General features: G+C 40.4%; 1 protein-coding gene across 1 annotated transcript in view; it reads right to left on the bottom strand.

Annotated features, from left to right (window-relative positions):
* LOC121517955 (nuclear receptor coactivator 3-like) overlaps positions 1-22,519 on the bottom strand; it is a 102,009-nt gene that overhangs the window by 35,210 nt on the left and 44,280 nt on the right. Inside the window, exon 2 of the mRNA XM_041800078.1 lies at positions 10,328-10,414. The gene's annotated coding sequence lies outside the window, so the exon portion shown is untranslated. The remainder of the gene's footprint in view (positions 1-10,327; positions 10,415-22,519) is intronic.

Genomic DNA, 22,519 nt, shown 5'->3' with positions numbered 1-22,519 from the left:
TTCTGATTGAGACAGAATCAATATGATGGCTGCTTTCATGCACGCCTTCAGCACCAGGTAAAACACAAGTGTATTCTCTTGCAAGAAAACAACGGGGAATACTCGTAGATCTTCTTCCAAAAAGCATGAGATGCTCTGAACATGTCTTTCTCAATCCCTCCCGCTCTTTCACATTTCTCTTTTAATCTCTCCCATGAGTACCTCCCATCCGACTGTCTATCTGACTGTCTCGTTGCCTTTGTCTGCTTCCCTACCTGCGTCTCCCCCCCCCCGTCTGCCTCCCCGCTTGCCTGTCTGCGGCTCATCGTCAGACAAAAAAGCCCACTCGCTGTTGTCTGATGAAACCCACTACCACGAGGGAGACGAGGAGGCGAAAAAGCAGAGAGGAGGCACAAAGTTGGAGGGATCGTAACTCAAAGAGCCAAAGCAAAATGTTTGAGTGAAACTCTGTCTTTGCTCCACCGCCCGCCTGCCTGCCAGCCTATTGATGGAGTTCTCAAAGGGGGAGTTGCTCTAATTGCAGAGTGAATGAGGCGGCCCCGGAGAATGGTTGATTAGGAGGTTGCTGAATGCCCCAGGGAAATGGGTCACCTCCAGCCTGGCGCAGGCCGCCCGCTTTTCCAGTGCAGGGAGAAAGTCAATTACACGCCACAGGCAGTGGGGCCTGGTGGCAAAGAGGCAGTAGGGCTGCGCTGGGTACAATGCATCAGCAGGGGGCAGCGGGAATGAGACGCGTAGAGACCGAAATGGGAGAAGGTGACGGCAGTAAGGAGGGCAGCAAGATGGAAAGGAGAGATGGGCACAAAGATGGCAATTTGAAGGAGGGAGAGTGAAAGGTTGTTAATGTGAGCAAAAAGTAGACCGCAAGTTTGTGTCTCTGCACCTGGTTGAAGCCTAGTTTGGATTAGAACTTCAGAAAAACTGATAAAAAACTGCAACACCATGGCTGAAGATGATTTACCAATAATGAGAAGATGTTTAGTGAGCAAGTCTTAATTGGGCATCAGTTTAACTCAGTTGGTGGAGCTGGTGCCATTATACAGAAGCTTCAGTCCTAAATGCACTGATAGAAGATTTGAACCCAGATCCTGGTGCTGCTGGATGCCCATTTTAGACTCTCAATCTCCCAAGATTTCCTCTCTTTTTAGCTATCCTATCCAGTAAAGCCAAGAAAAGCACAAAGATGACCTCTACAGAACATTAAGCATATAGTGTTAGCTCAGGCAGGCCACGGGGTCAAGCATTTAAGATCAGCTGATCTTGAACATACACTCATCAGCTGACAGCCAGCTGATTTGCTTCTAAGCACACGATTGGCTAATGCTGCCTTATTAAGCTGCCCCAGCCATGCAACGCTTTGCTGTTCCCTCTGCAAGCTGCTTTCTGCAATCCTCCTCCACCCCAGCTCCTTCTTTATTCTGTATTTGAACTAATCAATGTCATTCTGTTGCCATTGATGCCTGCTCTGCTCTGCGTTTTTTTTTTTTTTTTTTTTTTTGCTTCTCTTCCTGCCTCAGGCTTTCCTTATAGGCATAGGAAAGGCAGGAATGCAGTATTGCTGCTTGATAAAATTAAGACTTACCAGACCAGGCAACTTTCTTCAGTCTTCTACTGTCAAATTTTGTTGACTCCATGTGAACTGTAGCTTCAGTTTGCATTTCTACGTTGTCAGAAGTGGCCCCCAGTGTGGCTTTCAGCTGCTGTGGCTCAGCTACTTATGCTGTGAATCCAGAGATGCTCTTCTGCATACCTCTACTGTAGCAAATGTTTATTTGAGATATTGTTCTATCAGCTCAAACCAGTCTGGTCATTTTCCTCTGACCTCTGCCATCAACAAGGCATTTTGGCCCAGAGAACTGCTGCTCACTGGATATTTTCTCTTTTGCAGTTGTGCTTAAAAATCTCAGCAGATCAGCAGTTTCTGAGATACTCAGACCAGCCCGTCTGGCACCAACAACAATGGCACGTTCAAAATCACATAAATTGAGTTTCTTTCCCATTCTGATGCTCAGTGTTGACTTCAACAGATTGTTTTGACCAGGTTTACAGGAATTGGCAAATGCACTGGTTGCCGCCATGTGATTGGCTGATAAGATATTTGGGTTATTGAGCAGTAGAGTAGGTATAGAATGATCGGTGAGTGTATGATGGTGGTTTAAATTGGTATATAATTCTCTGTGTACATTTTTGTTTCTAATATTTTTGTATCATGCTATAAAGTAGGCCATGGTATGGTACAGTATGGGGTGGGAATGTATCATGTTGTATTGTATCAGTATGTATCATATTGAATCGTATAGATACCACTTTTTTATCGTATCTTATCATTTTGTTTTGTATCGTATCGCAACCCATCGTACAGTACCCTACCGTACCATATCATATTATACTGTATCATATCCTATCGACTGTATCACACCATATCACATTGATTTGTATGGTATCATGTGGTATCGCATCAGACCATATAGTATTGTGCCATATTCCACCCTACTGTATTATACTGCTTTGTACTGAAGTGTACTCTATCATATTGTCTTGTATAGGTTTTTGAAGTCATGTGAATGTCCCATCTGGAGCCAGAAAGTAAGGGGCAGCCATTATAATGAATGAGAATGGGGAAAAGGTAGAACTTTAAAGCCCTAAATGGACATCTAAGCTGTAATTATCATCAGAAACTTTCTACATATATTGAGTACAATCCCTTCACTTTACAAAAAAGTGATTTTGCCCATAGTTTAACCAGTTTACCTGGTGTGGAGGTGATCAACATCACAAGTTACTCAGTCCTGCAGACCTCCTATGTAGTCTAGCCCAGGGGTTCCCAAATTTCTCAGCCCATGACCTTCAAAATAACAGAGCCAGAGACCAGGGACCCCAACCTTCCCTGCAGGTGGTAGAGTGTATAACAGGGGTGTCCAAACTTTTTCCACAGAGGGCCACATATAGAACTAGAAAAGCACTACTCCGCCATTAGCCCTATCTCCAGAATCCTTTAGAAAATTCCTGGATCCAGACGGTGATCCGGATCACTCCCAAAATCTAATCAGTTTTTCCTTATGCCATTTCTGACATTTCCTGAAAATTTCATCAAAATCCGTCCACAACTTTTTGAGTTATGTTGCTAACAAACTAACTAACTAACAAACAAACAAACCCACCAGATCACATAACCTCCTTGGTGGAGGTAAATATATAAGGAAGTTGGGGCCACTTTAATATTCACAAGGCAAGTTATATGCATTGATTATGTCAGGAGCAGAATAAAGGAGGAGCTGGGGTGGAGGAGGGTTGCAAGAGTGGCTTGTAGAGAGAGTAGCAGAGCCTGGCCAGGCAAGTGCAGTTTGAATAAGGCAGCATGAGAGCAATGGGACAATAGAGTGCTTGGAGCCATAGTTTGGACACCCCTGGTGTATGATGTTGCACAAAGCATTGTGGACCAATTTACATTTTAGGGATTTCTTGTACATATTACTTGCCTTTTTTACTTATAATATTTTTAATGTTAATAAATAAAATGTTCCACTTTAAATAATTTAAAATATCTTTTTTTTTTTTTTTTTCGGAAAGCATCCTACAAGCCCCCTTTAGTGTATCGTGACCCCACTGGCGGTCCCGACCCCACTTTTACAACCGCTGATTTAGCCCAATGAAGGGAGACAACTCTTAAGGAGTGTTCTTCTTATATAAGAGGCTAGCTGAGCCCCTTTAACATATAAAAGTCCTCATATTGTCACAAACATGCTTTTGACTAAAATGGTGACACACTAGTGTCAACTGAATAAATCCTGTGAGCAACCATGTAAAGATGACGGATCACGAATGAGCCTGTGTTACAAAACAGCTCTTTATGTGAGCCACTCTAACTGTTTGAGCATCAGTTTACTTTCCTGATCCTTTGTCATTACTTAATCCACATTTAAAAAGCCAAACTGTGGCCAAATGAAGACCCATTTGGGGGCAAAACAACCAGCTCTACTAAGCTGAGCCAAATAATCTAGATCACTTAAAGGAGACGCATTTCCCATCACAACGAGTGACACTGGACAGACATCAGCTGATGAATCACGGGTAAGATCAGAGTCTAATGTGCTAAACCAAGGCAAAACTGAACTGAACTAAGCAGGACCACTTTGTGGAAACAAGCACTGTGTGATACTGCTTGTCCAGACTTCAAACAGAGGCTTTTAAATTCCTGTGTACTGCCATTTCACAGTGATTATTTTTCTACTTTTTTTTTTTTGCCAAAATATTTCACTACTTTCACAATACAAAAGTAACTTAAGAGTAAAGAATTTATTTGCTTTTTCAACTCTTGTCATTGTTGTGAACAGCTTCAATATTGCCTTTTTGGTAGTGTTCCTCTATTCAAAAATCTCTTCTTGCTCCCCATGGGGTGTTCTCCACTGTTGTGAGGCATCATCTGCAAAGAACCTATAGTATGGTATTGTCTTGTACTGTGTCATATATTCTTGTATTGTATTACATTGTATTTGATCATATTGTATCATATTGTATTGTACTGTATTGTAGCTTTTCATATCATATACTGTATTACATTATTAGTATGGTATCGTATTGTCTCTTATCATACTATATCATATTGTATGGTAATGGACAAAATGACATCAAAGTCTTACATTCAGGAAAAAAAAACAAAGAAAATTTGATATTTCTGCCTTCATTTATTATCAGAATAATTGGCTAAATTTTTTGTCATGAATGAAAACTGTTAGAATTGTAGGGAAGAAAAAAAGATCTGACACTAAACTAAATTGACAAGCATCAGTCAAACACAGCAACTCAGCAAAGTCAAGCATGAACAAATAGTTTCTCAAGGCTGTATACGATGTCCGTGTCTGAGTCTGCATCAGCTTCCTGTTCATTTAAGTCCACCAACTAAATCACATAGTTGAAGATGACTCAGAGACATTAATCAGGATCAGAGGAAATAGTGGGAGGCTGTTAATCAGAGCAGTTACTGAGCAGCAGCTGCTTCCACCAGAGAGAAAAAAAAGAGAGGACAAAGACTCTAGCTCCCAGCTGATCGTGCTGTCCTCTTCCCTCTGCTCGCACATCCACTCTACAGGTGAGTGCACACATGCAGGTAAGCAGCACTGAACTTTTACTCCGACTGTGACCTGCTTCTCAACACTGATCTTGACCTGAGCGATTTCAAAGGGGTCAGCGCCTTCCCGCTGACAGTTGACCCACATATTTTCAGGGTCATTAGACGGGCGTGAAAAGAGGATCACTTGGGTCAGCATCACTCCAGGGTGAAGCTGCTCCAGGACAGCAGCCTGCCTGTGACCCCGGAGCCTGAAGCCCGCTGGGAGTACCACTCACCAGGAACCTCAGGTTTTATGGTTTTATGGCCAAACTAGAGGAAACAGTTCACCTCATGGACTGAAGAGCGTGAAATCCAACACTAGTTAAGTTCACATGCACCAGGGCAGACACAACTACGTGAAAAAAGCAGCCTTTAGAGCTTCTATGAGGAGGTTTTAAATGTTTTTAACCAGACACAGAATTAAATTAATACTCATGTTTCTTCGTTATGAGGAAAAGCAAAAAATAGAAAATAAATAAGCCACGTGACTGATCTGTTTTATTGACTCAGCAAAACCAACTAGGGCTAGATAGAAAAATATTAGAAATGTAAAGGTATTGTTGACATTATGGTGTTACTGTGGACATGTGACTATTTCAAACTCTAGGTCTTCAGGGCAAAAAGTGTAGGCTTTTTAGTGAAGCAGAGTGAAGAACCGAGTGACCAAGTTTCTGAGATTCTGGAGGCTCCATTGACCTAAATCTGACATGAAAGCATTTTGGTTTCCTGTGTCAAGAAATGAGAAAGGAGAAAAAAACAATCCCACAACCAAACATGCTGGAGCCAAAGTATAAGTTCATACTTTTAAACCTGCTTCCCATCCACTATGGGTGGGATGGTATTTGTATTCTTGGTTCGGGGGTCGCGGGGTCATCTCCATGCAGCTTAAAAAAAAAAACTCCGGATGTGAAAGTAGAGAGAGTCAAAGATATTAGTGATGCTCATACATCAGCTATAAATGTATATTAAGCAATCTGCTCAGACTCCTTTCCAACAACCAATCCTTTCTTTGAATGACCTGATCAGCGGTCCTTTAATAACAAACATGAGTAAGGATTTTGCACAAGTAACAACTGCACCAGCTTTTTACCAACAACAGTGTCACAGTACACTTCATAAATCATTAATATGATACATTGCTCTTAATGCACATATTTTACTTTGCATTTTATATTTTATTTATTTATTTATTTATTTTAAATCCGGAGATATGTGGCTCTGTGTTGCCTTTTATTTGCAGATTTTTTTGTTTTCCTACTTTTTTGCCTCAGGTTTAATAAATCACAGGCTGTACCAACTATAAGTGATGATTCTAAATAGCACTAGATGGATCAAAGTAAAAGCTGCACTTATGTTAGTTTAAATAATAATCATAGCAGTGGTAGTAAACATAATAATAAATCTAGAATTATAAATCTGGAATTTTATGTTCCTTTTTGATAACAAACCAAACTGTGACCTCTGTGAACTGTTACACTTCTAGCACTTACAGCAGGGGTCATCCACTACATTTGTACAAGGGCCAGCTTTTTTCTTGGAAGACGCTAAAGGGACTGGACTTCACAAAAACTAAAGTTGAATAAACATTTTGGTTCAATTAATATATTGTTATTTAATTACTTTTTTGCCTTTGGCAGGGAGATGAATCCCAGTCGCCTAAACTGCATCTGCCACTAGGGGGTGATTGTGATATTTTGGCTACACATATCTGGGCCAGACATGTTATTGTTGTGGTTCTCTGGCAGGAAAAATTAAACTCTCGAAGTGCCTGAAGTGGAGAGGTGATGTTGAAGATGGCAGCTTTAATCAAGAACAGTCTCAAGAGTATTTGTTTATCATGCATCATATTCACTAATAATGACTGATGGGTTGAGTTCTGTAAAATGGATCAAACATTGAGCCAATGTTTGAGTCTATGGGGATATTTTCAAATAACACACCCTAAGTACCACAATATATTTTCCTCTGCACATTTTCTGATTTTGATAATCTTCTGGGGGCTGGATGGGAAGCTGTAGTGGACATGATGTGGTCCCCAGGCCACTAGTTGATGATCACTGACTTACAGCATTTTTTTGAACATACTGTAATGTTCAAAGTGAAATTATTGTTTAATAAGTACTGACATCACTTTTTTACAAGTTTTCTCCTTTTTTGATATTGCACTGTAGATTTGTTTCTGAGGTATTATTATACCATAAGATTTTGACGTTACATCGCTACTAAATATCACCTGTATCCTGATGATTAAAATAGTTAAAACAGCACTGGCAAATGGCCGTTGACATTTAGGACTGTTTTTGTGTAAAAAAAAAAAAGTTTAAAGGGACCTGAAGAAAGGTCTGCACATTTTTTGCAAAGTGACTTAGGTTGTGTCCCATATACACGGGCGGCCCAGGTTCGAGTCCGGCCTGTGGCTCCTTTCTTGCATGTCTCACCACACTCTCATCACTGTTTCTCCAGGTTCTCCCATGTTTCCTTTGTGTTTCAGTTCTTTAAAAAATAGTATAAATAAAAATACTGTCGTGAAAGAGTAAGTAAAAATATCATTTCAAAAATATCCTTTGAAAAAATGTCTTCTTCAGTTTAAATTGTCATTATTAATTTTTCATTACAGACATCAGTGAGATGAAATTCAGCAAATTCAAACACTATCAAATCTAATTTCAGGTTTTGAAAGGGGAGAGAGGAAGTATTTGCCGTTTGTTTCACACAACTTCATGGAGCGAAAATTGTTTTCTTTTTCTCTCCTATAGTCACTCGCTTATTTGTTATCAAATAAATGAGCAGCCATTGAATAGGACTGGGGGAGTCCAACTTTTTTTGCCTTGAGGGTATTGAAATGTATGAGCAGCAGCTTCAGAAAAGATGTTAAAAATCATGTTATGGCAGACAGAAATCAAAGTGCAGTCACCAGACTTCCCACGACAGAATGAGTCACAGCAGAGAAAAAACACCGCTACAAACCTGAAGGTGTCGGAAAGAGTGATTGAGGGCAGACGATGAGTGTATGGGAAAAATGAGCGCAAAGAAAATTCAACCAAGACCAAAATATTAATTTGTGTTTGTTAAAAGGGAGGTTTAATCCTTTGTAAGCATCATCAGAAGCATTGTTAGTCCCCTGAGTGAACTCTGTCAGTGATTCGGCTTCATCAAGGATCAGATTTTAAGAGTGCAACAGAGCTCCAAGGTTAACGGAAAGTTTTGTTTTGGATGCCGTGGGCAGAGTGATGGCAGGGTGCTGGGTGTCGGTGACTAAAAAGGAGGAGAAGCAAGAGAGAGGGAAGGTGACAGAGTTAGCCAAGCCAGCACACTCAGTCCGGCTGATGTAAATAGTCCTGCTGTCACCTCCCCCCGCCTACCCGCCTGCCAACCACACTTTCATAATCTCTGTTGACAAAACAGAGGCACACGGCCCTAAGCTGGCCTTGTGATCTTACAGCAGAGACAGTAAAGGAGCTGCAGCTGCTTGGCTGGGAGAACAGGCACAAGTCATGGTTGATCTTGACTGTTTAGTAGAGGAAAAGAGTCTGGCTGACTGGTTCGTAGAATATGACGTCCAGATGGGGGGCAGGAAGTGCTATCTGTCCAGAGAAACAAAAGTTTGTGCAATAATTTGAGCTACTTTTGAGTTCTGAAAGTAATGACACAATCAGGCAAAAAGTTCAAAAGCTCACCGAGAAACAGTTGCAGACATGGATTAAAAGCCTCCATCTAAAGTCTGGAGGGATTAAGCATGACAACGCGCTTCCAAACGGTCTGGTTTGGTTTAGCCATTTTACAGCATGTTAAACCCTGATCTGATTTGTGTTTTTCACAGCTGATGTCCACCTAGTCTTGCTTGTTTTGATGGGAAATCTGTGTCTTTTTAAGAGATCAGAACCATTTGGCTCTGCTCAGTAATAAGAGCTGGTTTAATGATTCCAAAATAGTTCTTGATTTGGTCCCAGTTTGGCTTTTTAAATGTGTATTATATAATGACAAAAATGCAAGAAAGGAAACTGGCACTCAAATATGAGTCACAAGCTTAAATCCTGGTCACAACTGTAATGAAGCCTCCTGCCAGAGCTTGACACTGGCTCTGCTGGATGTAAACAGGAGAAGCTTAGCAGTTAGCATCTTGTAGGAATGGCAAGGTCATGACAAGTTCATTTTTTTCCACTGATTTAATTCTCGATGTTCAAATCAAAAATAAAAAGAAGAATGAATAACCACATTTAGCACAGTATCAATCTGCAAAGAGGTACAAAGGCTGGTGGAGCTAGCTGCTAACTTTAGCAACACTCTACTCAGCAAACCAGCCTCACATCATACTGTATACCCACTGATACAATGACCCTGTGATGAATTTGACTGTTTCCTGAACATTTCCTTCACTTTAGTCTAGTTGGTTAGAGTGCGTTCAGCCAGATAAGAAATAGCCCCCTGGGAACATCACAAGTTCTAATGTAATTTTCATTAAAATGGGCCCCAAAGAATCTGCAACATTTTTTGTAAAAGAAAAATACTTTTAAAAGCAGCTTCTGAACTTGCATCCTGAAGAATTAAACAAGTTTTCATGCTCATTTAAATCTCAAACTGCCCACCAGTTAACTCTGCTGAAGGACTGAAAAGAGCAGAAGTTCGTGAAAGAATTTCCAATATCTCCTTTGCCTGAAAATGGACTTTTACCCCCTTCCCTCTGCTTGCAGCCTCTCTCTGCTCACAATCACTCCTGCTATCTGTTTGACTGCAACGTGTGTCTGCAAAAGCATGTGTGAGGCTGCACGTGAAGAAAAAGAAAGTGTGGCTTGGTTAAGTCTGGGTGCATTTATGTGTGTGTTGTTGTCACCTGCAGACAGGGCGAAAAGATTAATGCTCTCTTCCAGCCTCCATGGCAGGTAGAGCACAAAGAATAATTTGATTTCTCCTCCTGTCTCCCTGCTGTCTTCCCACTCTTCATTTTCTCATCTGCCTGAAAATCAACCTGCTCAACCCCCTTTTTCTTTTTCCCCCTCTTTGTTTTCCTCTCTTTTTCTTCTCCACCTTTTCCAAACTTTCAAACAGCTCCATAAAAGATTTTTCTTCTTCAGAAACGCACACATGCTGTTCTCTGCGCTCAGGTCAGGATGAGGATGTTGCAAGAATGTGGCAACAACACGAAACCGTCTCTGGCAAAGCGCTCAACCTAAACCCAGCAGGCCGTTACCATGCCAACCATATGGGATGTTAGCCCACCTTGTGACGGCACCGAGATGATGGACGATCAGATCCCCCCTCCCCTCGCTCTGGGGGTGTGGCTCTATGGGAGCTGGTCAATGGAGCCTGCAGATAAAAGAAGGAAAATAAAGTTTAGCACTGCGCTCATGTTCATTATTGTTTTATTAATAAATAACAGGAAGCTTTATTAATCAGCGGCCTGCAGACACATGTACGGGAAGCCGCATTAACTGCTTAATGAGCAGGAGTAACAACGCTGTGTGCTTTTGTCTTCATTACGCCGTCTATTACATACATCACAAAAACACTGCTCCATAACCACAACCACACAAACGAAAAAGGGATGTTGAGACACAAATTTACAGGAAGCCAAAGGGTTGAAACCTGAAAGTGATGACAGAATGTGATCCACATTTAGCTGGTCGCTTTAACTATAAAAGGTAAAGCCTTCTCCACTCAGCGTTGAGCTTTTATTGGCAAACATCTTCCAGACTTTGTGGAATCTGAGTACAAAAACAGACTATTAGGCTAAATGGTCGCTCTAATCCCAAAAGCACATAATAGGCTAATTTATGTCCATTTAGATACTGATAAGAAACAATGTGTGTGTTCATGAGTGTTGGTCGCCCAAGTGCTCGGTCTAAACAATCAGAAGAGAGTATCTCCTCATGGGGGGAAGAGAGCGCGTAGCCATGGAGAACGCGGGCGTTTCCATGACACCCTGTCATCAGCGGAGCACGCCGCCAAGATGTCTCATGTTCATCTGTCACTGTCCCTCCATGTTTGTGTGTGATAGAGCACGACAAATGCAACCTTACTTTCATTTTTACAATAGGAAGTGGTCTTATTGCATGTATTTCAAACTATTTTTCAAACCTATGAGTTTGTTAGCTTGTGTGTGTCTATGTTTATGTGTTACTGTGTGTTTGAATGTGTGACAGAGAAGTTTTTTTTGCAGGCAGCGCTCATTTTCAAAATAAAACAGCAGTCGTCTCAGGATTCAGCCACTAGTTAAACTCTTGTAACAGCGCTGCAGTCATCAGTGCCATTTCTCCCTTACAGACCAATCAGAATCAAGAGGGGGTGGGACTTCTGCCAACAGCTTTGTCAACAACAATGGCAAAAGAAATACTGACATAGCTCATCATTTTGAGAGTGTAATTTGCTGTTGCTGTGTTTTTTTTATATTGCTTTCATGTTTTCTTTGTGATTTTCTGTAAATAAAGAGAAATATTTTGCACACAGAGGAGGGAGGCATGATACTGGATTCAGCTTATGCAAAAGCAGCGGGTGTTATATATGCTGATGTGTGTCAAAGTGAGAGAATACAGATATTATGGAACAGGCGGGTATGCCTTTAAATGTGTGTGTTTTTGTGTATTTTTACTAGGGATGCACGATATTGGATCTTCGCTGATTTTGGATAGGCATTAAATAATTCCAGCTGATATGATACAGATAATAGTTAAATGCAGTTCAGACCTAAAACTTCGTTCGTTAAAACACACAATTTAAAGTTTGAGGATTAACATAAACAAATTTCAGGCCTTAAAATGCACTTTAAGGGGTAAGGGATGATGATTTAAGAAAAAGACTTCAACTGATGTAGGTCTGTTGGTCCAGCCTAAATCTCCACTAACTCTTTCATTCATTCAGCCAATACTGACAGATAATAAAGTCAGATTTTTACAGCCAAAATACCGGTTTCAAATATCAGCAGAAATGTTCATATCAACCCATAACGATAATTCACTTTTTAGGCTATTATCTCACAATGCCACTAACTACAGATTTATTTCTGTGCTATTTTGCCTTTATTAGAGAGAGAAAGGACGGTGGATTGAACCAGAAATAGGGATAAGAGAGTGGGGGATGACATGCAGTGAAAGAGCCACAGGCCAGACTTAAACTCAGGCCATAAAAAAACTAGTTTCTGGATGCTAGATCTTTGGACGCATCAAAATAAATTGAACTCTTGTGCAAAATTAAAAGTTACTGTACAAAAAGATGAATTTCATGTATTAAACATCGCTGTTTAACAGACGTTTCTCATTGCCCTGTGTGCGTAATTTTTGGAGAAATGAAGCCACATATTTGACCACTTTAGACTGTTTTTGTGACAGTTAACTAGAATGGGTGGTAATACGGTAATACTGTATCCTGGGATATTAAACATAGCTACGCTGTTGCTTTGATTACCATCATGAAGACGGTGCTGTGTGATGAGCGTACATTAATAGTAAATTCCTCGAGAGTATGTGTTTTTTTCACCATCAGCACCACTGCCTGTGTATGACGACGCTTTAAAAGTGATGACTGAATGGGACAGTCAAACTGTTACACGTGCACCACTGGCACAAATGTGATCTAAGACAACGTGAGTTTAAAAATGCTCTAATTATTTTTTCTAGGTGTAGATCAGTGATGAGAAATTATTGCGCATACCCACAGGTGCTGCGTCCTGCCTCAGCCATGCCAGGTACAACCAAAACCATTGAGGGAGATGAAATTAATCAGTGCTTGTTGGTCATTTTATGCGCTTGAGTATTCTGTAACTTCTTAAAAGCTGGTCATAATGTAAACACTCGGCAGGACAGAGCTCGCCATTGAAGCACAATGCAGACATAAATAATGATAACCATTATTTAAAAATATATATATACAGTGCTTAACAAATTTATTGGACCACCTGTCATATTTGTCTCAGAGACCATCCAGCATCATGAAGTGCTTTAATGTGGATTCTTTCATTTTCAGTGAGCTGTCCACGTTTTACCATTTTGAACAGGAATGAGGAATTTCAAACTGAATTCACCTTTTAATAACCAAATTTGAGCCGGCTCACTGGGCTTCTCTGAGAAGTCAGAACGTAATCAAGCGTAACATTCAACCACTAAAACTATTTTTTTCTGTTTAGGAATGCAAGTAAATAGCTATAAGTTGACATATTAATCAAGAAATAATAATGTGCTTTACTATTTTTTCAGTTTTTTGTAAATCAGTAAATTTGAAAATTCATGGATAACAATAATAATTATATTTTAGCATTAAAAATATAATTTGGGTTAAAGAGCTTCTACATATTGGTGCATTAACCATTGCAGAAACATAAAAAATGATTTTGGTAATTACCAATGCTGTTAATTAGGGCAGCTGTGGCATAAACCTTACTTTGGGTGGTGGTCTCATAAATTTGTTAAGCACTGTATATACAATATATAGATACAGATATATAACATATGGGGTGGTTATTTCTAATAAACAAAGACCTTTCAGTGCAAAAACTCTATGTGTTATATCTTCAAATGTAGGTGAACTTTCATTTCTAAATCAGGAGGAAGTGAAAAGAGTATGTTTTCAAAGTTTAGTACAAGCCTGATTTAGCATGCATTTGTGGTTGTATTGTGTTTGAGTGTGTGAGACAGAAAGCACTAAATGTACTTCCATGTCTAACTTGAATGAAGGTGTAACGGTGCAGCTTGAAACTAGAGTTGAGGAGCCCAGGTTAGCACGTCGGTGCATCTGTGCCTGTGTTAGTATTTGTATGGCTGAACTCTCGCCAGGCCAGCCCATGTTGTGTATGTTTATGCGAGTGTGTGTAAGTGCGTGCCTCTGCGCCATTCACCGTCAGCGACCTGACCGCTGGCTGCACCCATGATTGGGAGCAGATGGGGGCTGTCGGTGTGTGCGGTGTGTATGTGTGTTAGAGAGGAGGGGGCGGAGGGCGCTCTAGTTTAGGTGATGTATGGACTCTCACACACCAACAAAGACCCTCCTTCAGCTGATGTGTTTCCTATTAATTGAAAGGGGAGAAAAATAGAGCAGGCTGCTTAAGAGGGAAGAATTTATCGTCCGCTTGTAACAAAGAGAAACTGACGCCATTTTTTTGTGCAAAAGTTGTGAAGGAAAAAATGAAAAAGTAGTTCCCTTGACACAAGCTGCTGCTCTTTGTGTCGGCTCTGGCACAGCCAGTGAAATTAGAGTGAATAAAAAGGTGGTTAAAAGCATGTGGTTTTTCTCTTACTTGTGTTAAACCTTGAATATAAACACAGTGTGAATGAGCTTAACACGTAAAGGTTAAGTCTACAGAGAAGTGTTCTCAGAGGTCTTTTTACAGTCCGCTCTCCTCCTCCTCCTCTAAACACGTCTATTTGTCTAGTTTTGCCTTTCAATTACTTGTCACCAGCATCTAAACCTCGACCTTTCACCGTACGAGTGTTTGTGAGCTTCAGCGGCACAATAAATATCTCTTACTCTTGTTAAAGTAACACAGTTAAAGCAATGCAATAAAGATGCAGGCATAGTTCACTTTTTACTGTGGATGCTCACACAACAGACATTAACTCCATGAACCTCCACTGCTCAGTTGATCATCACCAGAACAAAAGGAGCTGAGGTCTTACTCAAAGTCCCATTCACACTTGAACAAAACTCAGGAAAATTTCTTGAATTTATTTTTTTACTTGAATTTAGCTGCATGTGTGGATGCAAACAACAGCTTTTCATCCTGACTTAACCCTGACATTGCTCTGCTAGCCACCTATTACTGTCCCCTTCCCTATATGGACTGACACGAAAACTGCAGGAAAACTTCTGAGTAGGGCTGTCAAAGATTACTCAAGTTAACCGGGATTAATAAAGCTCCACAATTCATGGACTAAATTAATTTATTTATCTATTTAAAGATTTATTTTTGGGCTTTTTCATGCCTTTATTTGATAGAGGAAGGACAGTGGATAGACTCTGAAATAGGGAACAGAGTGGGGAGAGTAAAGGGCCACAGGCCAGTCTCGAACCCGGGCCGCCCGCGCACACAGGCAGCGCCTTAAACCACTCAACCATCTGCGCACCGGACTAAATTTTTTTAACCGCCATTAATCGCATGCTTTATTGTACCTTTCAATAGACTAAAATAGCTATCTCAGCTTCTTCCTGCAGCCACAGTGATGTAAAATAAGTCTACCACTGCTCCTTAATGTTTCGTTTTACTTTAAAATGAGACATTAAACTCACATTCAGGTCAGTGGACAAGTCAAAGTTATCCAAATCATTTTGGTCTTCTTTTGTTTCAGTTTAAGGTTGTAATAAGTTCATTTTCCACTGTTAAATACCGTCCACACAGAGACGAATTCAGGTGTATACGCATACATTTTCTTGTCGTAAAAGTATATACACTACCGCGTTTTCAGTCGATCTCAGTGGTTCCGTGCTTTCTGAAACATTTCCCGAAACAATCCCGTGTTTATGGGAAACTTTTTCAAAACAAAACGGAAATACATAGTTTTCATCTCTGTGTGGACAAGGCCTCAATCTTTGATCTACCATTGAAAGCAGGTCTGTATCCAAACAGGAAGTCAGTTAACCCTTGTTTAACACAGTAGAAAAATCAAAAATATCACAAAAATGGTTTAACTTGCAAATTAATGGAAATTTAAGATGTGATAAAAGAGGTGCGATTAATCACAATTAAGCACAGAAATTTCCAGAGTCAGGAAGTTTTCAGGGTAGGTTACTGCTGAATGTGTGAAAAGGGCTAATGAGAAAGTGAGAGGAGCTGATCTAACTCTGTAATTGGTTTCTTCAGACTTGTGACATTTCTTCACCTTTTAAAATCCAGACCAGACTTCATGAATTTAGCCAGAACTTGACCCCACTGCGTCGTCACTTATAAGGATCCTGGGTCCAAGGATCCAAGTGTCCTAATCGGATGGTATTTGCTCTGTATGCATTTGCTTTTTTCTCGTGTCTTCACTGACCTGACCTTCCAGAGAGACAGTTTCACATATCCATGGCATGGGATATATTTCACATCCATCTAGGAAACAGTCCATAGTCTGTGTCTGGGAAGGACTGAACCCTGGAGAGTGACTGGACAAATATCTGTTATATTCATTTCAAGTGACAAAACATGACACTGTGGGCATGCACAGTAGGGCAGCTGCTATGTTGTTATCTATCAGTGGAGCCAGTTGGCAAATCAAACTCACACCAAAGCTGATTGGTAAAAGAGCAAAGACATCTTCTCCACCTTGAAAAGCTTTCAGTAAGTGTTTATTCTTCTCATAATAAAGACATGTGGTCCAGTTCTAGTAAAAACTGCAGCTACAGCTACAGTCAGTTCACCGGTAGCCATTGTTTACAAGCTTGCAGTGAAACTCCACCACACTCGCGGCTGCTGCCTTGTTCTGCTGAATGATGCTCAGTGGTCTGTCAATTCTCAGACCAGGCACAATCCTTTCAGCAAAAAGGATCTGCCTTACGATGGACATGGCTCTGGCCAAACCGTCAGCTTTGCGAGGTTATGTTTTTACATTTGTCCCTCAATTTCTATTAGAACAGCCCAACTATATTTTCTTCTTGATACACAGAAATTAGTCCACAATTGTTCCTTTTTGTTTCTTCTCATCAGAGCCAAAGACTGCCAGCATCACTAGCAGAACTTCTGTTTTAGCCATGATTGACAATATTTGACCACTTCCTTGATAAACTGAGCACAGTCATGAAGGCAGTAGATTGAGTCATGAAAACCAAGCTTGTGTAACAGATCGAGGATCTGATTGAAATGCTTTATGGCATGTAGATGTATATCTCTGTTATTGTTCTGTTTTTCTAGCTAACCTGCACAGCTGCCTAGAACAACTGTTGTTGTAATATATATACTTTATGGACAAAAGTATTTGGCTGCGCTTGTTGATTATTGAAATCACGTGTTTCAATCACACCTGTTGCCACAGGCGTAAAAAAATCAATGGGGTCCGGATGGCCGAGTGGTTAAGGCCCACCCCATGTACGCAGACGGCCCGGGTTCGAATCCGGCCTGAGGCCCTTCACCGCATGTCTCTCCCCCATTCTTGTCCCTGTGTCCAACTCTATCCACTATCCTCCTCTATCAAATAAAAGCACAAAAATGCCCAAAAATAAAACCTTTAAAAAAAAATCAAGCACCTAGCCTCTAGTGTCTATTTGCAAACATTTGTGAAACTAAATGGGTCGTTTTGAATAAGTCAGTGACTTCAAGTGTGGTACTGTGATGGATACCACTGTTGCAGTAAGACAGTTCATGATACACTATATTGCCAAAAGAATTCACTTGCCCATCCAAATAATTGAAATCAGGTGTTCCAATCTCTTCCATGGCCACAGGTGTATAAAATCAAGCATCTAGGCATGCAGACTGTTTACAAACCTTTGTGAAAGAATGGGTCACTCTCAGGAGCTCAGTGAATTCCAGCATGGTACTGTGATAGGATGCCACCTGTACTGCAAGTCCCGTCGTGAAATTTCCTCACTCCTAAATATTCCACAGTCAACTGTCAGTGGTATTATAACAAAGTAGAAGCGATTGGGAATGACAGCAACTCAGCCATGAAGTGGTAGGCCACTTCATGGCCTTCAATGAGGGAGTGGGGTCAGCGGATGCTGAGGCGCATAGTGCGCAGAGGTTGCCAACTTTCTGCAGAGTCAATCGCTACAGACCTCCAAACTTTATGTGGCCTTCAGATTAGCTCAAGAACAGTGCGTAGAGAGCTTCATGGAATGGGTTTCCACGGACGAGCAGCTGCATCCAAGCCATACATCACCAAGTGCAATGCAAAGCATCGGATGCAGTGGTGTAAAGCATGCTGCCACTGGACTCAAGAGCAGTGGAGACGAATTCTCTGGAGTGAAGAATCGTGCTTCTCCATCTGGCAATCTGATGAACGAGTCTGGATTTGGTGGTTGCCAGGAGAATGGTTCTTTGGGTGACTGCACTGTGCCAAGTGTTAAGTTTGGTGGAGGGGGGATTTTGGTGTGGGGTTGTTTTTCAGGAGCTGGGCTTGGCCCCTTAGTTCCAGTGAAATGAACTCTGAATGCTTCAGCATACCAAGAGATTTTGGACAATTCCATGCTCCCAACTTTGTGGGAACACTTTGGGGATGGCCCCTTCCTGTTCCAACATGACTGTGCACCAGTGCACAAAGCAAGATCCATAAAGACATGGATGAGAGAGTTTGGTGTGGATGAACTTGACTGGCCTGCACAGAGTCCTGACCTCAACCCAATAGAACACCTTTGGGATGAATTAGAGCGGAGACTGAGAGCCAGGCCTTCTGGTCCAACATCAGTGAGTGACCTCACAAATGGGCTTCTGGAAGAATGGTCAAAAATCCACATAAACACACTCCTAAACTTTGTGGAAAGCCTTCCCAGAAGAGCTGAAGCTGTTACAGCTGCAAAGGGTGGACCGACGTCATGTTAAACCCTATGGGTTAAGAATAGGATATCACTTAAGATCATATGCGAGTCAAGGCAGGTGAGCGAATACTTTTGGTAATGTGGAAGAGTTAAGGAACAACAGCAACTGAAGTGATGAAGCGAAAAACCACACAAATCACAGAGCGGGTTCAATGAATGCTAAGGTGCATGATGCATGGGGCATTTGTTCCCAACCTGGGGCCAGGACCCCTCAGAGGGGACACCAAAGATTTAAGGGGAGGCATGAAGCTTTTTCTGCTCTTAGGCTGCCAAAATTAGATTTCCAAGTATTGACTAAAACGATGATAAAGCAGTTATTAAGTGTTTTATACAAAGGTCTTTTCATAGCAAATGCGTGAATTGGCCTTTTTTAGGGTTTAATCAGTGAATCAATTAAAATCTTTGTTGATTTTTGATAGTAGTGTGCCAATTTTTCCTTCTCTCTTGGGTCCTAGGTGGTCTCTGCTTTTCTTAGGTACATGTAGGAGAGGCTCCAAGGAAAAATGGTTGGGAAAAACTGGCGAAGGGTAACTAACGATTGACTCCATAGCTGAAGAGTTCTGAACTTTACTGACCAAGAAACAGTCATGTATTTCAGTTTTTCTTTCTCCATTGATCTGAATACAGGTTGTAACACAAGCTAGGTGTTCACAGAAAACAGCTCTACTTTTGTTTTATCACTCAACAATGAGCGATTAGAGATGGAAAGTAAATCTGAGACTTTTACTCATTTATAACTTTAGTGAACTACAAAAGCTGCAAGCCTAACTTAATAAAATTTGATGAAGGATTTGAAAGGATTTGGATTTTATAAGAGGATTTAATAATGGATTCAGATCCAATAAAACATTACTTAGACCCAAACAGAGACTGATGTAAGCTTGTGACTGAAAATAAATCTAATGGCTTCTTTAACAAAGCTGGATGCAATTTTCACAAGACTTTATTTTCAACGCCCAACATAATTCTGCCCATAGCTGGTTAACATTAAAAGCCGCACATTTTTTCCCTGACCAGTTTTGGAGTTTTTTCTCTTTATTTGGTCATGGCTTTTAGTACCTTGTTACCAAAATAGTTTTGTTTTTTTTTTCTGCCTCAGATCATTTCCTGGAGAAACATCCCAGTCTCACGGATTTAATCTCATAAAGATCAGGTAGAAGTGGTGGCTCACATGTGATTCTCAGTTTTCCTTCCTGGTTCTGCAAAAGGTCAGTAGATGAGAACGTGTGGGGTTCAATCATCTTTATCTTATCTAGGCTTTAACACTTATCACGACACACGCTGAGAAAATGTCCGTTCACTAAGAGTGCGTTTTTGCTCTGCACGTGGCTGCATTTAGATGCATGATAGAGACACTTTACAACACATTGCAATAACACAATAAAGGTAATCAAACAGCTTTACTGTTCCTGTTAAACTCTAGTTGGCCCACTGCCACCAGAAGACAAAGTGAGTGTGGATCACAGTTCACTGATTCAGTTCTAATCAATAATAACATGAAAGTAAATGGTATAATCAGGCCTGCTCTTCTTTATTTTATGCCATAGTTTGCGTTTTTTAGGCCATAAGTCCAATAAAGTCAATGTGGTACTTGTTTGACTAACCAGGCCACTACTTTATTACTCCTCACAATACCACTCATCACATGTGTTGGTAATGTGAACAGAAGTTAATTCATCACAGACATTTAGCAGGATTTAAGAGGAAGGAACCATCAAGATAATGCACAATAGCATTGAAGAGAAGTCAAAGGCTGAAGCATGAGAAGAGGTCAAAAGTGACAAATTACAGCTAAAACTTCACATTTAGGGGAATTTTGTATTGTTTAGTGAATCAGATATCATGTTATATAAATGTATATACAACACTTACAATACATAAGTGTCCCTAAAGCATTGTACTGTAATCATGTCAATTATCATGGGCCATAAATTGTATCGTATTGTATAATATTGTACATTAGGGTATGGTACTGTATCAAGGAAAGTTTAGACACACCATTCAAATCAAGGTGGGCTGGTGCTAAGCCAAAAGAAAAATCCAAGACAGTGTGGCTGCAGACTGAAGCTCTAAAACACCGCCTCTCACAGACCATAACTGTGGGACAGCGTCTCATCTCTGTCAGAACAGAAATACCAGAATTTTTCCCTGTACAACGTATTTCCAGTTTTAGATTTTTTTTAAATTCAACTATATTTATAAACAAAGTCTGGCCAGTACATTCATGCAATAACCACATTGCTAACATTACAGGTCAAAATTATGTACAGACCAGTTTTAGAAGTAGCTTCACCAATGGTGGCTTGTGTTAGCTTTGTTGCTTTTGGCTAAATCAACATAGCTATGCCTGCTATGTAGTTGAAGTTACTATGCAAGCCAATGTAACCAAGTTAGCTTTAGCAACGTGAGCTTTTGCAAATGTAGCTATAACTAGCATTGCAACCTAGCATTTGTAGCTAATGCTAGCTTTATAATTTCTTTCAGCTTAAGGAGCTACATAAGCTACGTTTGCTACGTTGGAATGTTTTCATAAGGCACAAGCTTTTTACCTTTACGCAGACTGTTCAGTAGACTGTTTATTATGAGTTGGCTTTATTAATATTTTGTAATTAGGTTTTGCAGGTAGGGATGTTCCAATACCATTTTTACCTTCCCTAAACAATTTTTGATACCAAGGTGTTAGGTTTCAGCCGTTACCGAGTACTGATCCAATACCATTGTGAACTTTCTGGACTGACTGTGCAGACTAGCAAATGATTTTAGACCTGGATTTGATGATACTCTTTCTTGATCACTACCACTATCGATACTTTTTGGTGGAAAGACAAAATCAGGGCAAATATTTAAACTACAAGTGGTCTTAGCTGAGTAATGCCTGAGTTAAAAAGTTATGATTCAGTCTGTTACATCTATTTTATATCCCTCAAATATAAACACATTCTTAATATTCACAATTGTATTTATTGAAGTTTCTCCTCAAAAACGAAATTTTCCCGTTTTTATGTGACATTTGAACACATCTTAACATATAGAATACAGTTGTCGAATTTTCTGAGGTTACTTGAATGCATCATATTTACCGTCTTTCGGCTTGTTAAGTTCACTAACTAACTTCAATTTTGCCAAATTCCACCCTGGATTTCTACACTGGATTAATATTCTGAACAAACAGGACCTGCTACAAAGTTTTGGAGCACTTGGCATTTATTCGAGCAGCTGAAGAAGAAAACTGTCCTGAAGCAGCTGAAATACTGGTATGAGCGCCTGTTTCTCCCAGCACAGGCGGATATGATTACATGCGACTCACAGGCGGAGTCATTTTTCCTCAAGCCGACAGTTGAAAGTACGACATTCTGGTTTAATGTGATGCACAATACCAATGTGCTTTTAGTTTATGTTCCCCTTTAAAGAACTGATGTATGTTTTACACCAGGTATATCTTAAAATGACGTTACGTCACAAAGCCTGTGAGACTCGATAGCAGTAACAATAAGCTGAAACGTTATCGATTTTCGGGTATTTGAAAAACATAGAACTGGGTCTGTACGGACCCAGGTTTCAACCCCAAACCCTAGGCCTTTGGTCCTTCTTCTGTGCTCTAAAACGGTAGCCCATGAATGCAGTGCTTCCCAGCAATGAAGAAGAATTGATCTCCAGTTTGTAGCGCTAACATTTAGCATGACTAAATGAAGCAAAATATAAAGCTAGTCCAAATGGTATCATATCGGTGCATAAACTTGTGTACTCGCCGATACCAATACCTGCATTTTAAGCAGTATTGGACATATTTCCGATACTGGTATCGGAATTGGAACAACCCTATTTGCAGGTCATTTTTTTTTACATTCAACTTTGGTACCCTAACCCTTACTTTAACCCTTACCCTAACCTAGCTGAAAGTTTGATCTGATTTTAGTTTTAGCATGTAGTCAGACTCTTCTCAAAAAACCTCTTCATATGGGTAAATACAAGTTT

The sequence above is a fragment of the Cheilinus undulatus genome, linkage group 11 (genome assembly GCF_018320785.1).
Source record: "Cheilinus undulatus linkage group 11, ASM1832078v1, whole genome shotgun sequence".
Lineage (NCBI taxonomy): Eukaryota > Metazoa > Chordata > Actinopteri > Labriformes > Labridae > Cheilinus > Cheilinus undulatus.
This window is presented reverse-complemented; position numbering and strand designations above follow the sequence as displayed.